This window comes from Drosophila virilis, unplaced genomic scaffold (genome assembly GCF_030788295.1).
Source record: "Drosophila virilis strain 15010-1051.87 unplaced genomic scaffold, Dvir_AGI_RSII-ME tig00000644, whole genome shotgun sequence".
NCBI classification, from domain to species: Eukaryota; Metazoa; Arthropoda; class Insecta; order Diptera; family Drosophilidae; genus Drosophila; species Drosophila virilis.
Window position 1 is genome coordinate 29,350 of NW_027212814.1, and position 27,711 is coordinate 57,060.

General features: G+C 39.6%; 1 long non-coding RNA gene across 1 annotated transcript; it reads left to right on the forward strand.

Annotated features, from left to right (window-relative positions):
- On the forward strand, nt 1-27,711 carry LOC138911484 (uncharacterized). Its single transcript, XR_011417093.1, has 3 exons — nt 1-991; nt 1,153-1,595; nt 27,606-27,711. It is a non-coding gene; the product is annotated as an uncharacterized lncRNA (long non-coding RNA).

Here is a 27,711-nt window from a genome sequence, read left to right on the forward strand (position 1 = left end):
GGGCTGCTTATTAATAAGGATTTGAATGTAGCAGAAGAGATCAGCAGACAACATTTTTTTAGCGAGAGCGCTGGGCATTCGAGCTTCACGATTGAAAGAAGAAGAGTCAATAGTATAAATAGAGCAGCACTTTCAAGTTAAACTTTAGTTGATGCTGCCAGACGGACCGGCTAAGGGCTGCGTATTTATGTGCAAGTGCGCGTCTAAAAGAATGTAAGCAGATGACATGTAAGAGGAAAAGAGACGGTAGTGTAGGAAGAATAATAATATGAAGAGTGAGGAGTAATGACAACTGCTGGATCAACAAGTACGATTGAAAGAAGAAGAGTCAACAGTATAAATAGAGCAACGCTGTGCGATTGAACTTCAGTTAAAGCTGCAAGGCATCCCCGCAAGGAGCTGCTTATTAATATGGAATTGCATGCAGCAGAAGACAAAATTTTTTTTTAACGAGAGCACTGGGCATTTGAGCTTCCCGATTGAAAGAAGAAGAGTCAAAAGTATAAATAGAGCAGCACTTTGCAGTTAAACTTCAGTTGATGCTGCCAGACGGCCCGGCTAAGGGCTGCGTAATTATGTGCAAGTACGCGTCTAATAGAATGTAAGCAGATCACATGCAAGAGGAAGCGAGATGGCACTGCAGGAATACTACTATTGTGAAGAGTGAAGAGTAATGACAACTGCTGGATCAACAAGTACGATTGAAAGAAGAAGAGAACAGTATAAATAGAGCAGCGCTTTGCATTTGGGCTTCAGTTGAAGCTGCAAGGTGGTCGTGCTAGGGGTCGCGTATTATTGTGCATTTACGTCTTTAAAACAATGTAAGCAGTTCACAAGTGAGAGGGAACGAGATGGCATTACAGCAACAACACCAATAAGAGGAGTAAAGAGTAATGACAACTGCTGGACGAACAAGTACATTTATTATATAACATAAAATGGAAAATTGAACACATGGACAACAACAAGTGGGCTTATCAGCATGATTAAGGTAAGTACACAAAATAAGATCCTTTTCAATGAATATTAGCACATATACAAAGCTTTTCATTTTTAATTTTATGTCCCGTGGTACACCACACTAATTTACTTGTACTTAGTATTTTCATACTTCTTTACTTACAAATCATGCCATAATTACTATATTTGCAGTGAAGTTGTAATTTTTCGAAGAAATTAAAAATTTGGAAATACAAGCCATAAAATTGATTCGGCCCAACTACTTTCGTCTGAAGAAAATGAAAAACTAAAAAAACAACAAATGAAATAATGTAAGAGCGAGTGAGAAGGTGAGAGTTGCTATTAAGGAGGAAAGAGAGCTATAGTACAAGCAAAAGGGCTTCAAGATTGAAAGAAGAAGACTCAACAGTATAAATAGAACAGCGCTTTGCAGTTGGGCTTTAGTTGAAACTGCAAGGTGGCCCGTCAAGGGGCTGCTTGTTAATATGATCGCATGTGAAAGGAAGCGAGATGGCACTGCAGGAACAATATTAAAAAGAGTAAGGAGTAATGATACAACTGCTGATCCCAGAAGTATATGTTTTATGCAAAAAGGCAAATCGTAAACAGCAAGTTGTTTTATGAGGATGATTAAGGTGAGTACACAAAATAATTTTACCGATTATATCATAAAGATGAGTCCTTCACAATGAATATTTTAACAAAAACGTCATTTTTTAATAATCTTTTGTCTTAAAAAATGTACAAATTTACGTTTACATATTATTTCTATATATAAAACTGTTTACCCTGGTGGTTCTTTCATTCAATGTTACCCTCAAATATTCTATGTAGACATAGGTCAAACTTCCTGATCCTACAGCTCGGTTAAATCTCAAACGAGTTTTAATAGGCTTGTCGTATTGTAAGGGATTGACCTCTAAATCATTTTGGATTCTAAATCTGCCAACACTATTCTTGGTCGAAATTCATATGAAAATTGTTTCGTCAAATATCCTATATAGACGTAGGTCGTAATTTCCCTGCCCCTTAACTCGGTGAAATCTCATCCGATTTCAATCGATTTTCTTTGTACCCGGTATCCGCTCTAGTTTAAATATATTTAACATACTTCACATTTTGGCTTCACAAATCTTACCATAATTCATGGAGTCATGGAAGTTCATTGAATAAGTGGAGCTGCTCTCAGAATAATTGCATCTAGGCCACTGCCCGGACCCATTAAACATGTAATGAAATGTGCGATTCCGAGTGCGGCTAACTGTTGCTGGTGTTGGTTATTGGCCAAGGCTTCTGGTAAGGGGCAACGGCAGGGTGCAGAATTCAAGGATTCCGGCAGAGGATAACGTGAATGCAGGATACAGGCGCGCGACAAAGCGCCGGGGCCAATTATACGGTTTGTTAACACACAAAACAGAAAATGTAATTACATTTGGAGCTGGCTATGGAGATGGGACTCTCGGTGGCGGCGCCTTTGAAATCCGATTTAATATTGTTAACTGTGTGCAAAACTTTGTCATTTAATTTCGCAAATTACACTAGAAATGCGACAGATACCAGACACTCCAAGAGCGCGAAAGAGAGGCAGTGAGTGAGATAAGCAGCTCGAACCAGAGTGCGAGTGAGTGCGAATGCAAGTATGGAAATGTGCAAGACGCTGCCAACTGCCAAATGCAAATGTATCCGCACCAATTCTGCAGCTGCAGCCCTCCCGTCGCCCGCAACGATGCTCATAATACTGCTTTAATGCCCCAACTAATGAGCCTACATTAACGGAATTCGGGCACGAACCGCCGCGAGAGGGCCACCTGCTGCGCCCAACACTGTGCCTCGCATAGGTCCCCCTGGGAAGGCTTAGAGCATTGCAGTTTGTCACGTAATTTATTAAAATGCTACACACACACACACACACGCATACATACACACATATATACATCTACGGACATACTGAGTACATGCACGTACTTTCACGGTAGGGCGTGTTCTGCCCATACCCACCCACATGCTGATACAATTGGCGTAATCATCGTTATGACATAGTCATAATCAGCGCGACTATTGTACTGCAGCTCATTGATTTGCAATTATGACACGTGCCAGGTACAGTTTAAAGCCGCACATGTCCAATTGCCACTTACAGATCCGCTTTAAAGTCGCGTCCTTCCCAATAAAATATATAGAGCAACAAAATGAACCGCAGAATGCGAACATTTTGTGGCCAGCAAATTAATATGGATTTGAAATTTGATGACAAGCATTAAACATGGAAGCTGGAATGATTTTCGGACACCTCATGACCTACAATTTGAACATATACAACTGGAATTTTGGCATTATAATTTTTTTAATACTATTTAACCTAATACAAGGGGTGAAAATGCTCAAATTTATTTAAAGAATTTAAAATTGAATCATTCATTGATCTAATTATCAATTTTATGTTTAAATAACAGGATCCACTTTCAGTTTTTACTGTGCGAGCTCTTCTCTCAAATATTCAAGATTTGCTTTTCCAAGATTACATTATCTCATAGGTACATTATAATTCTTCTAGAGAGTTTAAAGAACTCAAGGTTCCTTAAGATTGATTTGATTTACCCTGGTTTTTTCATCTTTTATTTTCCCATTTTTATGCTGTGTTGTCACCATATTACAATGCTTAATTTTATTGTTGTTTTTATTATTGTAATTTTGTAAATCTTTTTGTAAGAAAGTTTTGCAATTGTATTTTCTTGCCGTTGCTATCTCTGGCAACAATTTGGAGCTGGATGCCATCGTTGTTATTGTTGTTGTACTTGTTGTTGTGGTGTAAAAATTAGCATCATTTTGTGTGGTTGTTCATGGCTTTTGTGTTGTCTGCCTTGGGCCGATTGCCTTGTCGAGTGGGTTGGCGCTGGCCTCGTTGCCATCTTGAGCCACACACACACACACACACACACACACACACACAGGCACACAAAGCACGCAGTAAATCAAAAGTTGAAAATTATAATAAAGTCACTTTTGCTGCTGCTATATCATGCACACCAACATCCCACCCCAACACACTCTGGTGCTGGCTTAACTTTTATCAAGTTCAGTTGCAGTCGCAGCCACAGAAACTTCTGCCGGCTAATAAAAACCAACATTTAGATTAACTGTAAATTGTATTATTTTGTTTGCTTTTGTCGACAGTCGTTGTTGTTCTTGTTGTCGTTGCTGTTAATTTGCAATGGCGCGTGCTGCCCCAAAAAGTAGGCAGCACTTTTGTTCGCAAATTAAGTGAAATGTGCCAAAGGGAAGTCAATACTCGAATAGTCCGAATAGGCAGCAGCTGCCAGTTGAGAAATTATGCTCGAATAATTCTGAAAAACATGCACAGTTGATTTTAATGTCCAAAATTGTTGCCTGCCAGCCGGACAAAACTGTGAAAACTGTGAAAGCTGTGAGGCTGTAAGTTTTGCATTTCAAAAGGCCAACTTCCGCAAGTTTCAGCTGCCTTTTGCTCCGGCTGTAGTTGCCCTTGTTGTTGTTGTCGTTGTTGTCGTTGTTGCTCTGACATTTGGGCCGTTGTGCAAGTTCTTAGTCTTTTGTATAGGTCGCCCCCACCGCATTCAATGCGCTCTGTTAATTTGCGCTGCTCTAGAAAAGCGCCAGCGTCTCAAATGGCCACGCAAAAAGGCTTAAAGCCGCTATCAGCATGCGCTTGAATTATTTATAAAAGCCATATTCATGGGGAATTGGGAACAGAGAGAGCTGCAGGTAAGTGCCTTGCCGCCGCAGCGGAAATGTTAACTAGTTTGAGAGCAGCGACAACAGCAGCTTGACAATGGCATTAGAATGTCGAAAACTTTAGCCAACGATGCTTAGTCACTCAATTAGCTGGGCCCTCAACTACTTTCTATGCAAATCTGCAGACAGTTGCGGCCAGTTAACCAAAGGGCGACCAAAACGAACAGGCAAGCGGCAGAGTAGCAAAGTGTGGGGCTAGCCATTAGACTGTACATCAACTGTACATTAACTTGTCTGTTTTTGTTTCATTAGTGAGGACAGCAGCAGCAGCAGCAACGGCAGCTGTAGCCGCTGCAAAATGACATCCTGCGGCTGCTGTCTCAAGTTGCCTTAAAACCCCGGCAACTTGACACTCTGACAGCCGTTGTAACGCCCGACATTGCCAAGTGAAGTGTGTAGAAAAAAAATGGATGCAGAAAAGAAGCAGCTGCAGATTTGCCTGTGCATAAGAAGAAACGATAAAGGTTGAAAGCCCTTTTCAGCCAGACAATAAAATTACATCAACAGTTCAACAGTTGCCCCAACTTGCCTGGATAGATATGTTTCTAGTTAGAGCCAACAAATATTGAGCTAAAATTTACAAGGCACACATGAGGCAAAAGAAAAAGTGCTAACTAGCCAAAAGCATGCAACCAAAAGCACATAGAAAAGGAGAACCAAGCGAAGCAATTTGTTGATTGTGAATTATTATATTTATGGAGTGCCACAAATGTGTACTAATGGCCTTTAACTTCATTACTTTTAAAGCGTTTTTGTCATCCTATTTGATTACAGTTCTCAAAATAAGCGTTTAATCAAATTGCATTTGCTGTAAGGTGTGCAAAAAATCAAACTGAGTCCGAGAGTCAACGACAGCACAAATAACAAAGCACATGGCGGTTAAGTCGACTAGTTGATACCCTTCATCGACTATGCCTCCAAACAAGTGCATTTCATAAAGTTGTAAATTTCTGGACAAAAGCTTGATTAGATTTAAGTTGCATTTCGGTTGAACAATAAACATGCCCTGGCTTTCACTTTGCTTGTTTACGGGGCATGCAAATATGCTGTGTTCCAATAAAGAAATGTTTATTTATTAACAAGCGTTTCGCCTTAATGCAATTTGCTTTTCACTTTGAATGCGCGCGTGTTTGTATATGTGAATGCGTACACACATGCACGCATCCAGCATGTATACATGCACGCATGCACACATGCACACATGCACACATGTAAACAAGTATGCGCATATATATGTCAGCCCAAAAAAAGTCTCTGTGCTTTTTTACGCAACGTTATATATGTGCGGCAAATAATTTTTTAACTTTATTTGATTTATGCATCATTCACGCACAATTTATTGAAAACAAAAAATACGTTAAGGGCGACACAAAGAAAGAAGGAAAGTTAAAGAGAGGGAAAGAGAGAGAGAAAGAGAGAGAGAGAGACAGAGAGGGGTTTGTAAGTAGACGGCTTTATATTGATATTCATATTCATATACTCATGGTATATCGTTTGGCTTTTTGATTCAGAACTGATTTCGAATGTTTACTCGACTTACAGACATGTTGATATACACACATAAGTATGTTTGTATATATGTGTGTGTGTGTAGAAGCGTATATCAATAACAACATAAACATGCAGTTACAACAACAATAATAAAGCGGCCGACAGGCAGGCATGCGTAAGCCGCTGCATGTTTATATATTTACTTAACTTTTACGGCAATGCCCCTCTCTCTGTGTGTGTGTGTGTGTGTATTTGTTTTTCCCATACTCGCACAATACATTTGCATAATATTATGCACAACTGTTCACACACACGCACACACACAAACACCCATCAATATTTGCATATGTCACACACACAAAGAGAGACATCAGCCATACGGGGCGTATGAGGAATGTCAGCCAGCCAGCGTTACCTACATTTTTTGCTGTACCACAAACAGTTCAGATACAAGCTGCGATTACAAAAAAAAATATGTATATATAATTATATCGACTTAATGCCAGACAAATGAGTGATAAACAATTGAATTAAACTTTCTCAAATGGAAAATGAAAAATGTTATTTAAATTAACCGCTTTCAAATGTAAATGTATAAAAAATTCCATCTAAATGTAACTTTATGCAGGCAATAAATATTCATTGAATTAAGTCGTTAAAAATATTCGTTCACAAACTCTTTCATGGACTTTGTGCATTCAAAAAGTTTTTAAAGAACTATGCCGCAATTTTTACATAAATCCAATTTCTTTTTTATACCAAATAAGAGCCAATAACGGAAGCTGTTAATTATCAGATTCATTGTCTAAGCTGGATCAGGTGTTGTCTGGGCCCTTTAAGCTCAAATCATACGGCCGCAGTGGCTGTCGTACCATCTCAAATGAAATTAGTAATAATTAAATTTTCGACGGGACTTTATTGAAACAGCAGCATGTCCTGGATTAGGTTAATGTGGGCGTCTTTGTAAATGTAAGAACAGAAGAACAAAGATGAGAATCGCAATGAGTGTACACCAGACGGGAAACAGTCCAGTACTGTAAATATCGTTGTACATCTCCACAACTTGTCCATGACGAGCGCCTGCGCCGGCTCTAGTGTGGGCCATGCTTAAATCTTTAGTTTCAACATCAAATTTTGAAAATTTTCCCAATTTTTTTTTCAAGAGACAGAACACTGACAAAACTGTGTTTACTTACATTTAAGCAACCCACCTCCCCTCATACAAAGTGAAAGGTGCCAAATTTAACAATGATGAATCATCATTGGATGTCAACCAGCCGCTGACTGACTGACTTTCCGGCAGCCCAACTGGTAATTTAATTGAATTTAGTGCTAATGATGGCATTGACGATAATACATAATATTCAACATTAATTCAGGCAGACATTAATTGATTGATTGTTTGATTGCATTATTGTCATATCGCAATTGTAATTTGGCCAACCGAATGCCTGCCAACGTGTCCCGTCAGCGAACCTCTTCCTTTTGTCCCTGTTATTACTGCTGTCTATGTCCTTTTGACATGCTTCCACACATGTGAGTGCTGTTCGCTTATCGCTGCCAACAGTATTGATAATAATTTAGCAAAATTTACACGATGACAGGCTTAATTAATCGTTGTGCTTCTGCGACAGTTGTTGGCGATCCAACAGATATAAATTAATTGGTTTAATATTACTTACATCGTTGCTAAAAGCACCTAAAGGGCTAATAAAAGTTTATATATATCCACAGACAAACTTTGTTTAGTACTTGCAATTCACAAAACTATTCTAATTGGATTATTTATATTCCACAACTTTAATTCAATTATTGGCGAAACTGTTTCAAGATAAATCTCAGGTAAATCAAGAGAGAGGAGAATTTTTTTCTTAAGTGCTGAATCTGACATACCCTGGCGGGAATTTTTCAGATGTTGCATCGAGTATTTAAAATGTTGAAAGTTTTTAACAATTGTTAAAGGTATTCTAAAAAAAGTATTACACTTATGTGCATGTGATCCCTATTTGATAATATAATATTAATGTGCTTGGCATTTATTTGGTATTTAAACTTTAATTCTATCTGCAGTTGTATAACAACTGCAATACCCTTTAACTGTCTTCTTCTTGCTCTAAGTTTTGTTACCTTGATTGATTATTTTTAATTTATAAATTGGATACGCAAACTTTGTTTTCCGAGATATTTGCTAAATTATAGTTACCTAATTGTATTTTATTGCTGGACTGGGAGTCAAGTGTCCCAGCTTACAACTGGCAATTTATATTCGAATATATATTTACCACACGAACACATACACACAGAAGAGACCGACATTGAATGTCATGGCATGACATTTGTGTAAGGCTCTTAGTTGATGCAGGCAGCCAACCGTGCGTATGCTTAATCTTATGCACACACGTTGCGTATACGTCAAGCCACAAAAGTTGAGGAAACTAGGAAAATAGCAAAACAGGAAAATGGTGAAAACAGCAAACGGCAATATTTTCGTAAGCAACAACAATGCCAGCTAACAAAAACATATTTGCTGCAAATTTAACACAATTATGTTTCTGAAGCCTGACATGTTTTCGTTTTCTATTTCGCTTGCCAGCGTCTGCATCATCAGCAGCAGCAGCAGCAGCAGCAGCAGCAGCAACAGCAGCGGCAAAAGTGTTGCAAGGCGAGCTGCGTGCCTCAAGCTGTTGTGCGGAATGCACATTAATTAAGCTCTGCTTCACTCGGCTCTTGTGTAGCTTAGTTTCCCACCATGTTGTTGTTGTTGTTAGTCTATGTGTGTGTCGTGTAATGTTATATGCAATTTCCTGGCCGTAATGAGCTTTATGACTCGCAGCTTAAGCAATAAAATCGGGCAACAACAAGAAATAGTCGCCATGTCAACTTAACCGAAAGCTACAGCACTTGGCTTGCATCTTGTGGTCGGTTTGGTGTTGCATAAAAATCTCATTTACACTTCATTCGGCTGCTGCACAAGGACACATGACACTGAGCCGCCCGGCGGCTGCTCAACAGCCTGCAACAGCGAGTGGCTGCATAAGGGGCATGGGGCACAGACTTGCGGTGGCCGCTGCGGCTATGACTTTTGCTGTTGTGGTTTCAAGTGCAAATTAGTTTTGCGCACGCTACAAAACTGTCGACTGAGGCCACAGTCTGAAATTTCATTGCACACTAAAAATGACACATAAATTTGCATTTAATCTGTCCTAGGGTGTGTGTCTGCGTGTCGTTAAAGGGCAACTTTTAAAACAATTTAAAAATAATAAGAGGCAAGCGCAAATAAAAACAAATTATTTATTAATTAAAAATGTATTGTACCCATTTTATTTAATAAATACCAATTAATATAGGTAGATGAAACAAATAAAGTGTAAAATAACTTAAGCCCATAGCACTTAAATTTATGGGCATATTAAAACCGAAAACCAGACAAATTAAACTTATTGCGAGCTTTAATTTATTGTACAAGAACTTCAATCGTTTTGCGGAGCATTAAGCAAAACTCATTTCAGCGACAAATGCGGTTTCGAATTTCAATTAAATATAATTAAAAGGCCGTGAGCAGGCGCCAAGTGCAACATGTGACGCCGACAATTTCTGGCCAGAAGGCAACGCCAACTTTTTGGCGACGACTTTTCAATGTCTTTGGCTTTGGCTTTGGGCCCTGATTGCGGCCTTCTGCCGCCTGCCGCCTGCTGCAAATGTTGCCAATTTGTAGACAATTAAAAAACTTTACATGTTTTGGCATTAAACGAACAAATTGTTTTCAAATTACTTGACACACAGCCACACACTCCGCAACAGTTAGAGAAAGATATAAAAATTTGCTGTGTGTGTTAGAGAGACAAAGAGGTTGAGCTAGGGGGCAGACATGGGTGGAGGGGGGAAGGGCAACAAAGGGTGTGTGCGGCGACAAATTCAATTCGCCTGCCGCTGCCAAAACTGATTCCAATCGCGCACATGTGTCCTGGCAAGAACAAGAATTCCACAATAACCCCGTTCTCGTGATTGGGCTTCCCTGCCAGAACCTCTGTTTGGAAATTGTGTACATTAATTCAATTAGTTAGCAATGCCACAAAAGTAAAAGCATAACCAAACTCGGCACCTTCCACAGACACACACACACACACACACACACACACACGCACACACACACGCACACATACGCCCTCACACGAATGCAGCCTAAATTTGTGCCACGTGACATGGCGGCGGCTTCTCTTGGTGCCAGCTTCTGTGGCAGCTTGTCTGAAATTTACACAAAGTGCCGCAAAATCGTTTAAGCTTTGAAAGCGTATTTGATTGCACCTGACACATGTCATCGGTAACTAAGCCACAGCGCAAACGCAAACTGTTGCCACGATTATATGTGTAGCACAGTTTAGGCCATTCATTAAATCATTTTCGTTTCTCATTGCAGTTTTGCAAATAACAAGTTAATGATACACTGTATTTAAATATAAAAGTCGATTCACAAATGATTCATAATAATTTCGAATTAATAAAACTTAAAGGCAGAAATAATCTTGCATTGCACAGAAATTTAACAAATTAAAAACTCGATTCAGGCAAAGCTATTCAAAAAGAACTTGGGAAATTATAAATGTTAACATTTTTCTAACAATTTATCAGTCATTTTGACACTCACAAGCGTTTAAAAATAATATTTGAATATTCCAAATATTTATAAGAACAAAAATTGATTTAAATCGGTCGTGAGAGGGCACAAAATCGGGTCACCTCCGAAACTCTTTATTGCAGCTGCTGTCACTGGCTGGCAAGTTGTCAGCTTGTAATTCGAGCTGTTAACTAAATCAGAGACACGTTAAAATGTAATATAAATGTAAGTTGTAAAGGTGCAATAAGGAAGCTTTTATTATGCGGCACTTGTCTGGCCGTAGGCACAAATAACATGACAATGGCAATGACCACAAGGACAGGACCGTGCCTTAAAGTGGGCTTAGAGTATTTGCGTTGTGTAGTGGCAGAAGTAGTATAAGAAGCAGAGGGGGAGCCATAACAAGACCAACAACAATATTGGCTAAGAGCAGCTGAAAAATGTACTTCTAAAGTCAACAACGAACTGAATTGCTGCTTGGCAGCACGAAATGAGCTGCCCTCGTCCCGAAGTGAGTTTTCATGCAACTGCTGGGGAATGTAATTTAAAAGAAAACGAGAAAGAAGGGTTATCTACGGCGCGCCGAAAACTTAATACCCTTGCAAGCCCAACCTATTCATACCGCTCATTGTACTTTGCCGGTAACTAAGAAGCACAGGGAAAACAAATATATTTTTCATACCAAACCTACTTTTCGACCGATCGACCCTATGGCAGCTTTACGATATAGTGATCCAAAGTTTTATGACGAAAGCTTTAAAACTAAGAGACTAGTTCGGACATGGCTTTATCGACTGGGTTGTTGATAATGATAGCGTAGATGTGTCCTACTATGCGTTACACAAATCATGACAACATTATAATACCCTCTGCAAGGGTATAATTAATTAAGTGTTCTGGCTTACGCATGAAGTGTCGAAGTGAGAGTCTGATTGCAACTTCCCAGAGACTAGCCAGCAGTAATTTTGGGTGCATTTTAATTGCATTGTGTTGGACTCTTTTGCATTTGCATAATGTCTGTGGGCGTGGCTAACGAAGGCAGGGAAAGCAACTCAAAGTCCAAGTCCAGGCATCAGTCGTTTGTCTCAATAAGGGCGCGTACGCGTCAACTTTCATTTGTCATTGTGTGTTCGAGTGTGTGTTCATGTGTGTGTGTGTGTGTGTGCAAAGGGCGTAATGTCGCCAAAGCAAACAAAATGCATTAATGCAAGGCGTGGCAGCAGACAAGCATAAAGAACACTCGAGTGCTCCGACTTGGCCTGTCTCACGCAGTTTCTTGGCAGCTGACCCGAACCGAAAAAAAGGAAAAAAAATAACCCCAGCTAGATACAAACAGAACACACACACACGCACGCACACATAGACAGGCTGCCTGCTTCGTACAAAATCCATTAGCAACTAAAGTGAAATTCATTGTTTCAAAAGTACATGTTGAAATAAATTGAGTTGTGGCAGCAGCAAAAAATGCTGCTGCCTGCACCTGTTACACAGCCAAAAGCAGACAGACGAGGGGCACGGACAGGGGGCAGGGGGCGTAGCTAGAGCAAAAGGCACTCCAGCATGCATCTGCTGTCGACAAGCAGCCAACAACTGCTTGAAATGCATTGAAAATGGCCAAAATGGCTAAAATGGCTGAAATGGCATTGCGGCAGCATTTCAATGCGCTTCCATTGTCATTTACAGCCAAAATTGAAGAGCACATGCTATATGCTACGACTTGTCGAATTAATCTAAGCATTTATTTCAAGGGAAATTATTTTCAAAACAAATCTGGAATGTGCCATGTAAATAATTTCTCGCAACAACAAGCTGTTGCAGCTGGTCTGCGTAATTGCGTATACGCTACGTGCGCCCCATAAAAGTTCAATTGCGACAAGTTCTGCAAGTTCGGCCGCAAAATTTCAACAGTTTTTGGGCCAGCGACGAGCTGAAGCTACACCAAAAAATGTTATTTTAATTTGCGTGGACATGAGCCGCCGTGTACGAGTGTAGCCTACTTAATTGGGCAAATACAGTTAGGCACACACACAGACACATTCGCCTGCCCCAAATTGTGTCATCTTTGGTTTTGGCTGTGTGCATATTTGAATTTAGCCGGCCATCTGAACAGCTGCTGGCGCGTGCAACTAGGCCTAAACAATTTGTGGCTAATTACACAGCATTGCCATCAATTGAACCCCGCCTTCTGTAGGACAGTGTATTGCTGCTGCTGCTGTTGTGGCCTTTACGCAATTCTTTTACACATGCACAACACGGTCTGTGCTTGCAAAACTAGCCAAAGTTATTTTATAATTATAAACTTGTTGACCAACGGCGGCAGAGTGCATTTTGCTAACACTCCTGAAAATCTTGCAGCTTTAAGTTGCAAAAGTGAGGAAGAATTTAAAAAATAATTATGCATTAAATTAATGGAATTAATTTATTTTTGAAGCTCAAAACATGTAAATACTCAGATTTATTAACAGCGAATAGATCTTCAGGCATGACAACATTTTTATGCCCTTTTACAATTAATATACGATTTAAAAGAAAATTTATTTTTGAAGCTCTAAAGCTATAAATACCCTGTAAACTACCTAGATTCATTAACTGCAGACAGGTTGGTAAAGCTTTCTTCTCAGGCATGGCAATATTTTAATGCAATGCAATCACAGGCATTTCAATGCCCTTCTGCTTTGTTCGGGACAGCAAAAGTTGAGTGCCTACAAATTGGGTAAAATTGTCACTACTCTATTCCCAAAGCATTTGTTTGCGCTTAAGGACTGAAGTAAATTCCATGAATTTTCATTAGCCGCTCACTTAACATTTCCTCAGCCGGAGAAGTTGTAATGTCTCTGCCCGCATGGAGTTCTTAATTTGCCTGGGTGCCAGGCCCTGAGATATTAAGGCAACAACTTCTTGCCTCGCCCACAGCAATTCATATGAAGTTAAGCACATTTAGTTGCAAGCTGCCAGCGCACAAAAGTGCAGCCGGAAAGTTTAATCAGGCGCCTGCCATAAAATGCATAACTTTACAGGTGGAAAAAAAGTTTTTTTTTTGGAAACGGTTGAGATTTTTCTTGTGGCCGTCGCTTAATTAGCAATTTTCATTTCTCCTGTTGCACTTGGAATTTATGCCAGCAACTTTTTATCGCTACCCTCCCCCAAAAACACTTTGAAAAGGAATGCACAGAAATTGCGTATACACCGTGTGTATAGCCAAAATGTAATCGGACCTTATCGACATGTTGGGCTGCTCACAGGCCAGACAAAAGTTGCGCTTTTAATGTACCTTTGTGGCATGTCATAAAATCAGCACAAAATTGCCAAATTATTTAGATTTACCAGCAGCAGCATCGGCAGAACAACACAAAATCCGCAAGGGGTGCAGGCGAGCATATTGTCAAATGGGCAATAAAAGCGCTTTTATGGCCAGCATATAAGCAAGCCATGTCAAAGCTCTGGGCCTGCATAGAGTTACTCTGATATATAGCAGGTTGGCCTAACTCTCCGGCCTCGACTGGGTTGGGGGGCCGTTAAGGGTTGCCATTTCATTATATAACTGCCAGGTATACGTATGTTTATTAATTGCTTTTTTATTGAAATAAAAGGCAAAATTAAAAAATATACTATGTAAACAAGTCAGCTGATATGCCGGTAAATGCCTCCGGAAAGCTGCTTAAAGTCTGAATTACATCAAAAAACCTTTCCAAGTGAGAAGCAAATCAAAAAGCGAGGCCTGTTACGGAGCAGCGAAAGGCACAGCTTAAAGGAAAATGAGAGAAGTAAAATGAAGTCTCCGATTGAAAGCAAATCTTAAGCAAAATACGAGATAGAAGTGAAATCAGAATAAAGACGCACAGCAAAAATTAGAAGGCCTTAAAATTTGTTGTGCAAAGTGCACATTCAAACAGAGAAGTTAAAGAGAAGCTTTGCGGATAAAAGGACACAACCGAGCGAAAAGCAAACAAACGGATTGTAAAATGTTTTCGTCGTTCAAAAAAAATAGACATGAAATCGAGTAGAAACTAGATGAAAAACAAAAACAACAATATTCCGCAACGAAAATCAAAGTCAGCATAAATAACAATTCAGCTGCAGAAGAAAACTTATGCTGCAAAAATAAATAATGCACGAAATTGCCGCTGGCTATCGGCAAGCGTGAAAGCGACGCCAAAGAAGTTTACCGCATTGTTTTGTGGTTCGATAAATAAATATGACAACCACCCACGGCAGATGGCAGAGCAGAGAGTGTGAAGCAAGCGCAGCCGCTATAAACTTGGCATATTTGCATAAAAAATGCGACGCTCTGACACCGAAACATAAACAGGCAACGCCGCCGAGCAGGTAAAATGCAAAACAACAAAAAAAAAGCGAACTCCATATAAATATTGTCAACAGCAAAAGCGGACCATAAACAATGCGAGGTGTAGGTGTGCATGTGTGTGCGAGAAACAATATTTTATTTAACAGATTTTACTGCACATAATTATATACCAGGAGTTTTCTAAGCCCGAACTGCTCTCAGCTGCCTACGCTGCCAAAAACAACAACGGACGAAGCCACGACCAGGCATACCCTGTAAACTAGAGATGAAAAAACATCGATATCTGAAAGCAAATAATTAGAAGATATGAGTTATATTAACGAGAAACAAATTAAGTGAAGATTGTAAAAGGAAAATTATTAAAACAGGTTCTTACCTCATCACCTTATAGATTTGCAACAGGCCTATATACTCTGCTTGAAGAAATTGAAACCGTATTGTAACCCATTTTATGGCTGCAGGGTATAGCAACAACAATAAGAAGAAGAACAGCAACAACTGCAATCAAAATGAAAAGCCGCACAGCTTGGCAAGCATCAAATGCAATATTTACATGCTTTCGCATTGAGATCCATTGTTGTAAATGTTTTACATGCCAAATTATGCAAAAACACCAAATGCAATACATATTCAAATAAGTGCACAAATACACACAAACACACACACACACACACTAGCAGAGCTGCCATAAACGGCATCATGCAAATTGTTGTTCAGATTCGTGTTCATGACGCGCCCTGTGGCCGAAACAATCCTTTTTCAGTTCTCGATTCTGCTGTCAAAACAATATAATGACATCTAACAGTTTATATATACATAAATACAAATAAACATATATACTTTTATATTTATGTTGGTATTTGCGTATATCTGATATTTTTTGCGTTGACTGGCATCGAACATTTCGTTTAGTTTTTGCACTCAGGGCAAGGTCATGATGCGGTTGATGTGAATTCATTTGATTTGATAAGCTCGTTTGTTGTTTTATGCACTAACATTTCAATGTTTAATTATAGGATTGACAAATCCTTAAATTGCTAAGCGCAATTAAATGAAAGACTAAACGTTACACAGGTAAATAGGTACATGTAAAAATCCTTTTGTCGCGAGGGCCTGATTATGGTATAACTTGTTTCTTAAATTATAAATTATAACCTTTTAACCTATTTGGCGTAGAAATTGGTTACGTGTGCTTATTAATTGAATTTAATTAAACTTAAAACATTTCGTATGTATGTAACATGCATTCATGTTGATCTCGTGTGCTGCACTTTGTTTTTCCTTCGTCTCATGCAAATATTTAGGCTCTGCTAGAAAAAGTAAACCAATTTTATTATGCTGTCTGTGGCAATATTTGATATTCTTCATGCAAAATATGCTTCTGGTCATGATTATTTTATTCAACAAAAGAATACAATTTCTGTAGCATACTTTTAGGCTGCAGCAAGGCTTCAAATAGCCGCACGATTTGTTGGCTCTCTAAACTAACGCATGACTTTGCTTTACATATCTACGCCTGCCCCAGCCCCTGTTTCTAAACACCCCTCCCTTCCCGAACCCTATTCCCCTCGTCCATCAATTCAGGCAACTGTCAACGTCTCTGCCTCTGCCTCTGCCTCGGCTGCTGCTGTTGCTGCCCAAAGACCATTAAAAATATTTTTTCTGCCCATTCAGCATTCAATAGAAATTTACATCACGTCTGAGTTTTTACATATATGGCAGCTACTGCATACACACACACACACACACGCACACACACACACAGTTATATGTATGCGTAAAAGGACATTTCTGATGGCAGAGTACCGCGCGCTGAGCATACTAACACTTTTTTGCATGTTGGCCAACATGTTTGCTTAGCTTACGTTATACCTGACAAAAAAAAAGGAAAAGAAAAACCAGCCTAGCAGACCCCAAGTAACAACAATAAATGCAGGAAAAAAAAATTAAATGTGTGCTCCAAAGAAGGTGAAACTATTGCCACATAGGCAATTCGATTGTGCGTTTTATATGGCCGAAAGGAAAGGCCGCCTGCCAAAATTGGTTACCCTTTTCACTTCATTTTATGCTGCCAACAAATTGTTGTTGACAATGAGGCAAATAGGAAGCTGCCAAGCTGTGGCAAAAGGTGTGCAGATAGCAGACGCCACAAGGCGTGGCCAGCCGAGGCGCCAATTTGCTAATTAGCACAATCAAAGTTTATCCGCATATTCCCTAAACAATGCACCCAACTTCAAAGTCGAACTTTGGCCCACAGTCGATAAATTATAAATTAAAGTGAATATTTGAAAGTACGCCGCGCAACTTAAGTGTTTAATACCCTGTTGTAGCAAGCTAACTGAAAGGGGCATCATAAAGTCATAAGTTAACGAAAATCATGCATGAAACAAGCTTTATATAACTAAAATAAATAACGAAATAATTAGAAAGCGTTACAAGTAAAAGGTACATATTTTATTTAAATATTTCAATATACATATAAATATTTATAAATTTGAATTGAATTGAATTTATGTACATTTTTATTATGATATTCAAGCTGTTGTCTACTTTAAAACAAAGATACATAAGCTCAAAGTTTTTATGGTAAAATCAACAGCAATGACAAATCGCCATACAAGCTTTCTTTTCTTTGTGAGCCTGCGTGGGTTCGGTGTCTGAATGTCAAAATAACAAGCGGAGAGTCGCCAGCTCAAATACAGCATGCATTTTTTAATTTTTTTATCAGTTCAGATAATGTGTTATATTGGGTTATATTCTATAGCATTTATTACGCATCCTCAATATCCATTTGTTGAGCAACTGATTACAGGGCAACTGCCCGTCAAGCACAGCCCAAGTGTACAACTCTTAATTGTTTTCTTTGCCTGCTGCTTGCATAATATAAAAATTCAGTCGACAGCCAGTCGCAACTGTCAATATTTCAATTACAGCCCTGCCTACACTTCCACATGACTTCAATTGTGCCACGTCGAGTACTCAGAAGTGGGCGGATTTGTCTGGAGGCGAAATTAGTGGCCAAAATGTGGCAGATTACAGAGCGCCAAAAAGGTTGCTCAAATATTTATTAACGCTTTTAATTTGCAGCCACCAAGTCAAGTCAAACTCTTCAACTCCCTGCATTCCCTTTCATTTTCTCAGTTAGTCTCATGAATTATGCAGCGCAGTGCCAAAAAGTGTTTTGCCTAATTGACTGGCACATAAATTGGTCAGCATCAGAAATAAAGCATTTGCTCGCTTTGAGTTTTCAGCAATTTTTAGCTTAGACTAAGAGCCCATGCAATTAGAGGCAAAAATATGTGTGTCTGCAGCTTGTCATTATCCCTTATGCCGCATTAAATACTCAAAGTGCTCGCGTCGTGGCCTTCTCGCAGCTGCCACATGGACTTGCCTTGGACTTGCCTCGAGCTTTGAGAGCGGAGAGCAGCTGAGGCAAGTCCGTGTGGCATTGAGGATGGCGTGTTGCATGCCCTTGGCAGGAACTTTTGAATTACAACATGCGGCAAGCTGCATGCTGTCTGTTTTTGTTTTTGATTTCATTTATTATGCAAATGCGCTTATATATGTGTGTGTGCGTGTGTGTGCGTGAGCTTGCGTTTGACTTCTTCTCCTCTTTACAAAGACAGCTGCCATTATTCAAAGCGAGAGAGAGAGAGAGAGTGTGTAGAGCCTAGACTGCCTACAAATGACAGCCACGTCAAAGATTTTACACCTCGATTTTTCATTTCATTTGTGAGCGCTGCCCTGTGTGCCTCTGTGTGTCTTTGCGTGTGAGCCTTGCTCATTTTCTTGCGCTTATCAGTCACATAATGCCAGCACGCTGACATCATAACTTATAACATGATAAATAACTAAACCTTTTAGCCCTTTCTTTGGCGAGCCCGAAACGAGCGCTGATGAGACGCGCTTCGCATTCAGGCAGACAAATGACTCGACTACACATCCTTAAGAGCACGCATGTGTGTGTGTGTGTCTGTGTGTGTGCGAGTGTGTGTAACTTTAGTCAGCAGCAGTGTGGGGAATTTCTCATTGTCTGGCATTGTCTGCGCAGTTTATTTTGTGTCTGCCACGCTGCGTCTTAGACACGCAGTGCGATAATTTTTTTACCTTGGCTTTTTACAACCTACACAAGTTGTTGCTCTTTGAGTCCTTAAAGGCGTACATGGTACTGCTCCAGGTTTTCAAATTAATGTAATGCATGTGTTTCAAATATATATATGCAACTATCTGACTACTGTTAAGCTCCGATAACTGGCCAGTTGGCAGCTCCTCAGACTTTGAAGCAGCTTTGAAGATCTTCATTAAGTCGGATGCTTAGCATGTCATCTATATAAACATACAGTTAACAGTCGCCTCTCAGCTTGCAATGTCTAAGTCTTTCTTACCTACAAAACGTATATTTAAATACTAAAATGTAATATGATCTATTATAAATCAAATGCCTTTCTTCTTTTGATCTAATGAGCTGGTCATATGCTTAGCTTACGCTGGGGCATCAGAGCAGATATATACATATTATTATTAGTTGCATTTTTGACTCATATGGTATTTATTTATATAACCAGAGTAAAGTTCCGAAGTGGGTGTGCGGTAAGTCTGGGCGCCGAGAGAGGGTAGCGTGAAGACGAGTGTTGCAAGTATTTGTGAGGCAGACAGAGCAAGGGAAGCGAAGTTTTAATGAGCTATGTTGACTGGAGAGCTGCTGGTTTCTAATATAGGCAGCAGCAAAAAGGAACCAAGAGCTGCCTTCGAACTTGGCTAATATGCCGCAGCAGTCGGCCAGGAGGGCAAGCCGGGGTCCACACTCCGCTGTGAAATATGAAAAACATTAAAATGTTATTTACTACTTTGGCAGCAGGAATCTCCAGTGTGGCGAATAAAAAACGAAACCAACATTTATTCATGCGCTGCAGCTGGGAACTAATGAAATGAACGTCGACATTATGCACAAACTATGAGTTAGTAATGCACAGGGAAATGCTCAACTCGCTCTCATAATTGCAATTGCACATTGCACATTGTGCAATGCGCATTAAACAAGTCAAAGACTACAACAACAATAACAGGAAAAGGAAAAGTTTCTGTTACGCTCGTACTTTAAATGCGATACTTTTCAGAAAGAAGGGGCAAATAAACAGCATTAAAAGTTTCACACAAACACACCAAAAGGGTGTGTGTGGAAACACACAAAATCCACTTAAATGTGTTTTCCAATTAAAAAAGTTTTTTCTACACTTGAACATTGTGGAGCATGTGCGAAAATCTTTTATGCGAAAGCCATTCGCAACGGGCAATAGCCACAGTCAGAATCCGACTCAAAAGTCTCAGCCACAAAACCTAATGAAAAGTGATTACAAACATGATAGATAAACGCACACACACCAATATACACGTATATCATTTCGGTTCTTAAGTAAAACATCTTTGCTGGCTTTGGCCAGACGCCACTAAATGGCCAAATAAACTTTTGGCCAGTTGCCTCTTTGCTTGCCATCACTGTAATCAACTTCTTAAGAGCTTTCCATTCTATAAGTTTCCCTCGCCCTCCGTCTCTATCTTTTTACTTAATGAAAATCCATTAAAAACTACAACAATGTTGTGCACTGCAGCGGTATTCCGGCCCTGATCTGAAATAGAGACTGCCAGCTTCTGGCATTGTCGCCGCGTGTGTGCAACCTGACGTATGCGTAATGTGCTTCTGCTTGACTTCAAGTACTTGGCTCGCAGGCAATTTCCAGCTTATTACCAAAATTGTCTCAAGGGCAAAAAAACTTAATTAGCTCGGCCAAATATTTAAAATACGATTTCAAAATATTTCCCATATAATTTATATTTAGCTCTACGTTTTAAATTTGTAACCAAATTTTTATGTTATTCATGTTCCCGAAATTGGCTCTACTCAAAGGCGAAAAAACTTAAAAAGAAATGAAAAACATTTTAAGTACAATTTTTCAAAATATTCGCACGTAATTTATTTTTTAGTCTAAGTTTTTGATACATTTTTAACCACATATTTACGGGGCAAATTGCTAGAAATAAAATTGCAAAATTAGCATAAAATTTCAGGTAGAAATAATTTATGTGTTGCCGCCTGAAACAAAATACTAAATTTTCGGCAGCAATAAAAACAGAATAAAAAAAATGTTGGAACCCACTTTTTACGCACCATTTCGATATATTTTAGACTCGCTTGAAGCGGCATTAAATTACGGGCGCCCACACAAAATGCCAGCATGCTCGAGAGCCTGCGCTGGATACACATGCTTGCACGTGCTGTGAGGTGGGATCAAATATATAAAACAAAGCGGAATCGTTGTTGTCACTTTGAAGCCGTTTGAACTCTCAAAGTGTCCTTTTCACTCGCCATTATGAAATGTTGAGCGGGCTACCTTTTTTGCAGGCAGCTGGGGGCAACGGGTCAGCGGGCGAAGGGCAAACAAATCGGGAAAGCACACACATCGAGCCAATAAAAGTTTAAAGACTTAAAAATGTCAACTGCATTTGTCCTGCTCTTTGAAATATGAATTTTATCGAAGCTCGGTGCAAAACTTGCCCAAAATAACTCTTGAAATGTACATGGAACAAGGAAATCAAGAACAACAATTTATTGAAAAGGAGACACGCAAAACTTTTCAGTACAGGTTCAAAAATTTGTCTCAAATTTTGAAGAGAAATTGTTCCACTTCAGATCATTTTCATTAAATATTTTCTATTTGCTTTCAATTTTAGTAAACTTAACTTAAGTAAAGAAATATCTATTTCGATTTGAGGTTTTTCCTAGAAAGCAGCACAATTCTGCAAGCAAATCGAGATATGTACTCGAATATTTAACATTTTCTTTCTATTTCTATACAGGATATATCTAGGATGCCTAAAAGGTATTTAAGGCTCTTCAATATTGAAAAAGCTACTCAGCTGCCTAACCAAAATGTCAATTTAGCCGCCCTCACGGCAACCGCTAAGTAACCGATATTAGCAAATGCACTTGGCACACACACACAACACACACGCACACAACACACTCACACACATAGAGAGAGTTATTTATAGTCGGACTGATATCAGTTCTAGTGCCTTTTGGCATAATCGAGTGACAGTCAGTGCCAATATTGACGCTGATGCATTGCCAAGTTTCGCTTTGCTGCTGCATACTTTCGGGCGCGACAGACGGAAATGACAAACAACAACAACAACAACAACAGCAAGAACATGAACTGAACACACACACAAACAAATATTAAGCACAACTGTGCAATTTAATGTGACCTCAGCTGATTTCTGAGCTTAGAGCAGAACCCGCGACCACGACCACGACCCCGACCAGGAGCATGACCACGACCACGACCCCTGCTGCTGCTCTGTTTGCCCAACCAGATTCTGTCAAACAATTAGACACTCTCTCACACACACACAAAACACTCAGGTGCTTCAGGTAAATTTACTTTAATCACTGTAAAGTGCAAAGCGGCAGGCAAAGAGCGCAACACTTAAAACTGGACTCGCTGCCTTTTGTCTTATGTTAATTACTGGTGTCAACTTGCGCCCCCCTACCACGCCGCCTGCCCCATAAAATGCACAAAACGCAACTTTGAGTGCGCACTCGTATATCCTTTGAGCAGCCCCCAGCCCCTTTCTCATTTCTTTTCCCAGTTTCCGTGTTTGAAATTAAAAACCAACAGTGGCCAAGGCCCGAGCCACGCTTAACCTACAATAACAACAACATGGGCATAGCTTGTTGACATTTTTCCATAATTACCGTGCGCAAAGTGAAGCATAATTGTTGATTTTATTTTGCATTATGCTTTGCACTTTCCTTTTTTTTTAACATTATTCTTTTCTTTTCAACAATTTTTTGCTGCAAATTACTTAGGGCTAAAGCTGCGAGCGGCCATTGCAATCTTTTTAACAGAAGCTGCGGCAGCGCTGTTAATGCTTTAACGTTAACAGGACCTTTAACAGCTGGTGTTGCTACTGCTGCTGCTACTGCTGTTACCCCAGCCTGGAAGCGTAGCCCCTTAGCAGTGTTCATTTCTGGAAACAGCGCACTGTTACGCGTACAGTTCGTTGTGCTGTTAACGTGCTGCTAACATGCACATGAGCTCTACCAATACAGACGCAATCGTGAAACTTTAACAGTGGCTGTGCTGTTAAGCAGCTGCTACACACACGCACACACACTTGTTAAGCCAATTGCGGGTGTCTTTTGGCGCTTGCGGAACTGCATTTAAAAATTATGCGCAAAGTCGGCTGAAAATGAATATATATTCACTTATACTCATACTCGTGCCCACACTCATTGAGTGTATCAAAAGCGGCTGCTCACTAGCAGCTCCTGCTATTCGCTGCCCGCCCATTGTCAGCCCACCCGTTGTGTCTTGCTCCACTCCCCACCTCCTTACCACCACGCAGCCTTATGCATATTTGCATAATGGTTCCAGTGTTTCAAAAACTTGCTAAACACTCTTGATAGACAAGATAAAACACTGGCGCTGGTATTTTTCCGCATAATTTATGTTGTTGCTATGTAGATTTTTCATGCCACACACAACGCAGTCGTCGCGTCGCGTTGCGGGGACATGCCTCACCTGCCCTAACAAGGTGTGCAGCTATTCACCTACTTGTTCGGCTTGCTACATATATTTTTGTCGCGCAGCTTGCAAATTATTTTAATTGTTTTAATTAACTAAACATTGTAGCTACTAGAGATTTGCGGCTTTAGCAAAGAATCTGACTTTTCTTGGGTTTTAAATTAGCTAAAATATTATAATATAAAAGTGTGAAAAGATTTCAAAGACAAATGTAAACCCCTCTTTAAATAAATATAAATTTATTTCTAAAGTCAAGGCAACAAGATATTTTTCAAGACACGCTTGCAGCGTATTTCCTTAGTTTATTTCAATTTCATGCATTTGCCAATGCGTTTCAATTGCGGCAATGATATCACATTTTTCCAAATATATCTTGAAACAATCAATAAAATAGATTTGCAAACGAAATCAACTAAATTTCATTCAAGTGCGCAGGCTACAAAAATGGGAATATTTATTTTGATTGAAAATAAATCGAATTTATGAATTTATTATGATAACATAAGCACCAACAATGGCAAACGACAGTGACGACCTGCTACCCATCCTCCCAACTCCCCCACCCACCATTTAAAAGCCCGCCCGCCTGGCAGTGCAAATTTTCGCATATATAGTTGATTTTCTTTTGGGACAACAAATTCTGCAGCTCAACCCCTCTTGGCCCACTGGCCAGAGTGAAATTTGGCATGTGAATTTTCATCTGCTTTCCTTTTTTCTGCCATGTTGTCGCCCGATGTCGTTAAGCTAAAGTAAGGCCAATGAATATTTACTTTAAGCAAAATATACGACAATTTACTTTTTCTTCTTTGTATATTTGCTGGGGCACACACACTCACACACACCTGTACGGGTGTTTGGGCCCACAATAAACTGTTAGCTTGTACAACACTTGTAATTCCATTGAGTTTATTTGCCTAATCACAAATTCAATATGCCAAAGTGTATTGGAATAAATTGCATTTTCAGCCGCATTTGCACTTGAACTTTGAGTGCCAATGACACTTGTCGTTGTCATTGTCAATGTTGTTGTTGTTGCTGTTCTTATTGTTATTAAAAATGTTACTTGAAATTTATGTTTATTGACAATGGAGCTGCAAATTGTTGTCCATGGGCGACAATTTTTGCAGGTAAATGCCTGCTGCATTTTAAATCAGGAGCATTTGTTGTGCGATTTTATTTTCACGAATATTTAAATTTAATACCTGAAGTAGAATTGGAATACTCCAAAATTCAGGTTGTGCTCTAAATTTCTTATATTTATTTGTAGCCTAATGTTTCGGACTATGCCTGAATTTATTTAACGTACAGAAACATGTTTCTATTTAAAACATAAATACGTATATATGTATGCAAAGGTGCCTAAGGCAATATGTTATTAAATTAAAACCGAACTCAAGAGTCAAACAGAAAATACTTGTGGGAACAGTTGCCTAATAACCAGAGGCTGACACAGGGAGCAAGCACGTGTGGCAAGTCAACAACGCAGATGAAAGTGCATTTAAACTGTGGCAAAAAGCGAAAAGAAAAGAAGAAAAACTCAGACTTTTATTTGAAGTTTAAATATTTTCGTCTTTGGCTACTTTGATAAAAGATTAGATTGTTGTAAGCACATATTTTAGTAGAGTTCTCTCTATTTGTTGTTGGGGCTCTGCTCTTGGCCAATGCCAGCGGCCCTTTAATTTGTTAAATTGCAAGAGCTTCTTCTTTTTTATGGCCTTTATCCGCAAGAGTAAATAATGTCTGTGGCAAAGTGAATTGAAAATATTTGCAGCTTGGCCTATTTGCATATGGCACTGAAAAAGACAATGTTGCAAAATAGAAACTGTGTCTATTAATCAGACAGTACAGAGATTTGTCATATCGGAAAACTGCTCGAAATTTCTGATAACTTGATTTTCATGTGGATTCCTTTCACTTGTTGTGCATCGCTTATGCGATTGCTACATTTGCTGCTGCCGCTTGCTGATAGAATTTGCCAGCAAATGCGCTTAAAACCTTTACTTATGGCTTGCCAGCACAGGCGGACAGACAAATAGAGACATTTCCAGGGAGAATCCAGAATCTCGGTGAACAGTGCAGGCCAAAGCTTACAATGTATACAAAGTCGGGACAGACAAATGTGCATAAGCAAACATATTGCGCATACGCCATGTTAACCATACGCTTGGCTCCTTGTCAACAGCTGTTTCTTTGTTGTTGTTGCCCGCCTTCTCCCCTCCTTCCCGTCCTCCCCCATCGGGCTTAATGACAAATGACATGGGCCACTGCACAACAGCTTCTCTCAGTGGCATTTTGTACTATTCTGCTGTATTGTGTGGAAAATGCACAGATGAGTGGCGAGAGGGCCCAAAAAATTTAATGAAACATAGAAGACAGTTCTGAAGATGCCAGGACTTGAGGGTGCCAGAGTACAATGCTGACCCCAAAGCTGGCAGCAGCATGCATAATTGTCTGGCTTCGGGTTGAGAGACAGCTGAGATTGATTTGCATGCGACAGTTTTGCAAAATGTCTTCTCTCATCCAACAGCAACAGCAGCAGCAGCAGCAGCAGCAGCAGCGAAAGCAACAGCAACGCAATTAGAAAATTTTAAATTAAAATCTATAGAGCCATAAAATGTTGTTGGTCAAGTTATTTGTCAAAGAATTGCATTGCCAGCAATTTAAGCGAAATTCTTCTTCTCTTAATATACTTATATCAATTTAATTTTTTTGGACTAGTTATTTAGAGATAATAGAATTTTAATCCTTTTGTTTCGTAAAATAATTAGCTTTCTTCTTTTAAAACATTTTTCTTTTTTCTGTTTTTTCTGTTTTTCACTTATTCATTGCACCGAAATTCAATTCTGTGTCTTATACAACTTCTCGGAAAATATTGAAAACGATTTGTGGGAACGTCAGAAAGGCTTTTGCCACATCGTGGGTTTTATGGTTTCGCGCACGCACAAACTTTGGCCACAGGCAACAGAATCAAAAACAACAAGAACAACAATAACAACAACAACTAGGCCAACTTCTGGCTTGCAGTTTAGAGTTATAGCGCCGAAAATGTTCATTTTCATTTTCATATTGCTGCTCCTTGAGGCGCGGCCCAACCTGCAGCAACTGTTTCCTCTGTTTGCATTTGGCTGCTGCACAAAACTTTTCGGAGCAGCCAATCAAATTGCGGTTAAGCGTGCGTAACCAAGCACCTGCGCGGCCAGCCAGACGAGGGGGTGTGGCTGGGACTGCACGTTGTTTTACTAGTTGGCAATCAAAAATTTATGGCTAGCATAAAGCGGCGGATGCTTTAAATTACCGCACCAGAGCCGCCTTCTGGGCCTGGTCCAGCATTAAGTGCCACATAATTGCTTAATCTCTGCGGCTTTTACACGACAGCGTAATAATTTATTTGACTGTCAGTTGCGAGCACAAAAATTAAGAGACAGCGAGAGAGAGACATGAAAATTAAAACGAAAAATTGCCAGCGGAAAACGACAACGAAAATTATGCAGTCATGTCCCCTTGCGCCCCAAAAAACCAGGGGGGGTTAATATTTTCGCCCCTTTTTTTTGTTCTTTGGTTCAGTAAAGGATTTATGGCCAGGCTGATTCAACCAGGCAGTTGGTAGGTCAGTCTATGAGTAACTGTTGCTGTTTGCCGGCCAATTGAACATTGTGCATACTTGAACTCAACAGCTGATTACTTGTATTCAATTATATTTGTTACTGCAAAAAAAACGGACATGCTAGACGTGTTGTGCTTCAAAAGTATCGAGGCCTTACTTGCTTTCTTTTTTGGGAGAAGTGAAAAGTTGCAATTCTAATTGAATTAGTCTATTAATAAATAATTGCACATTTACCTAAATTGAATCAATCGATATGCTTATTGTTTGCAGTTGAGTCGAGAATATATACCTTAAGGAAAATATGCATGAAAGCGAGGCATGTGCCTGAAATTGATGCAAAACACAACATATTTCGTATACCTTGAATATTCAACAA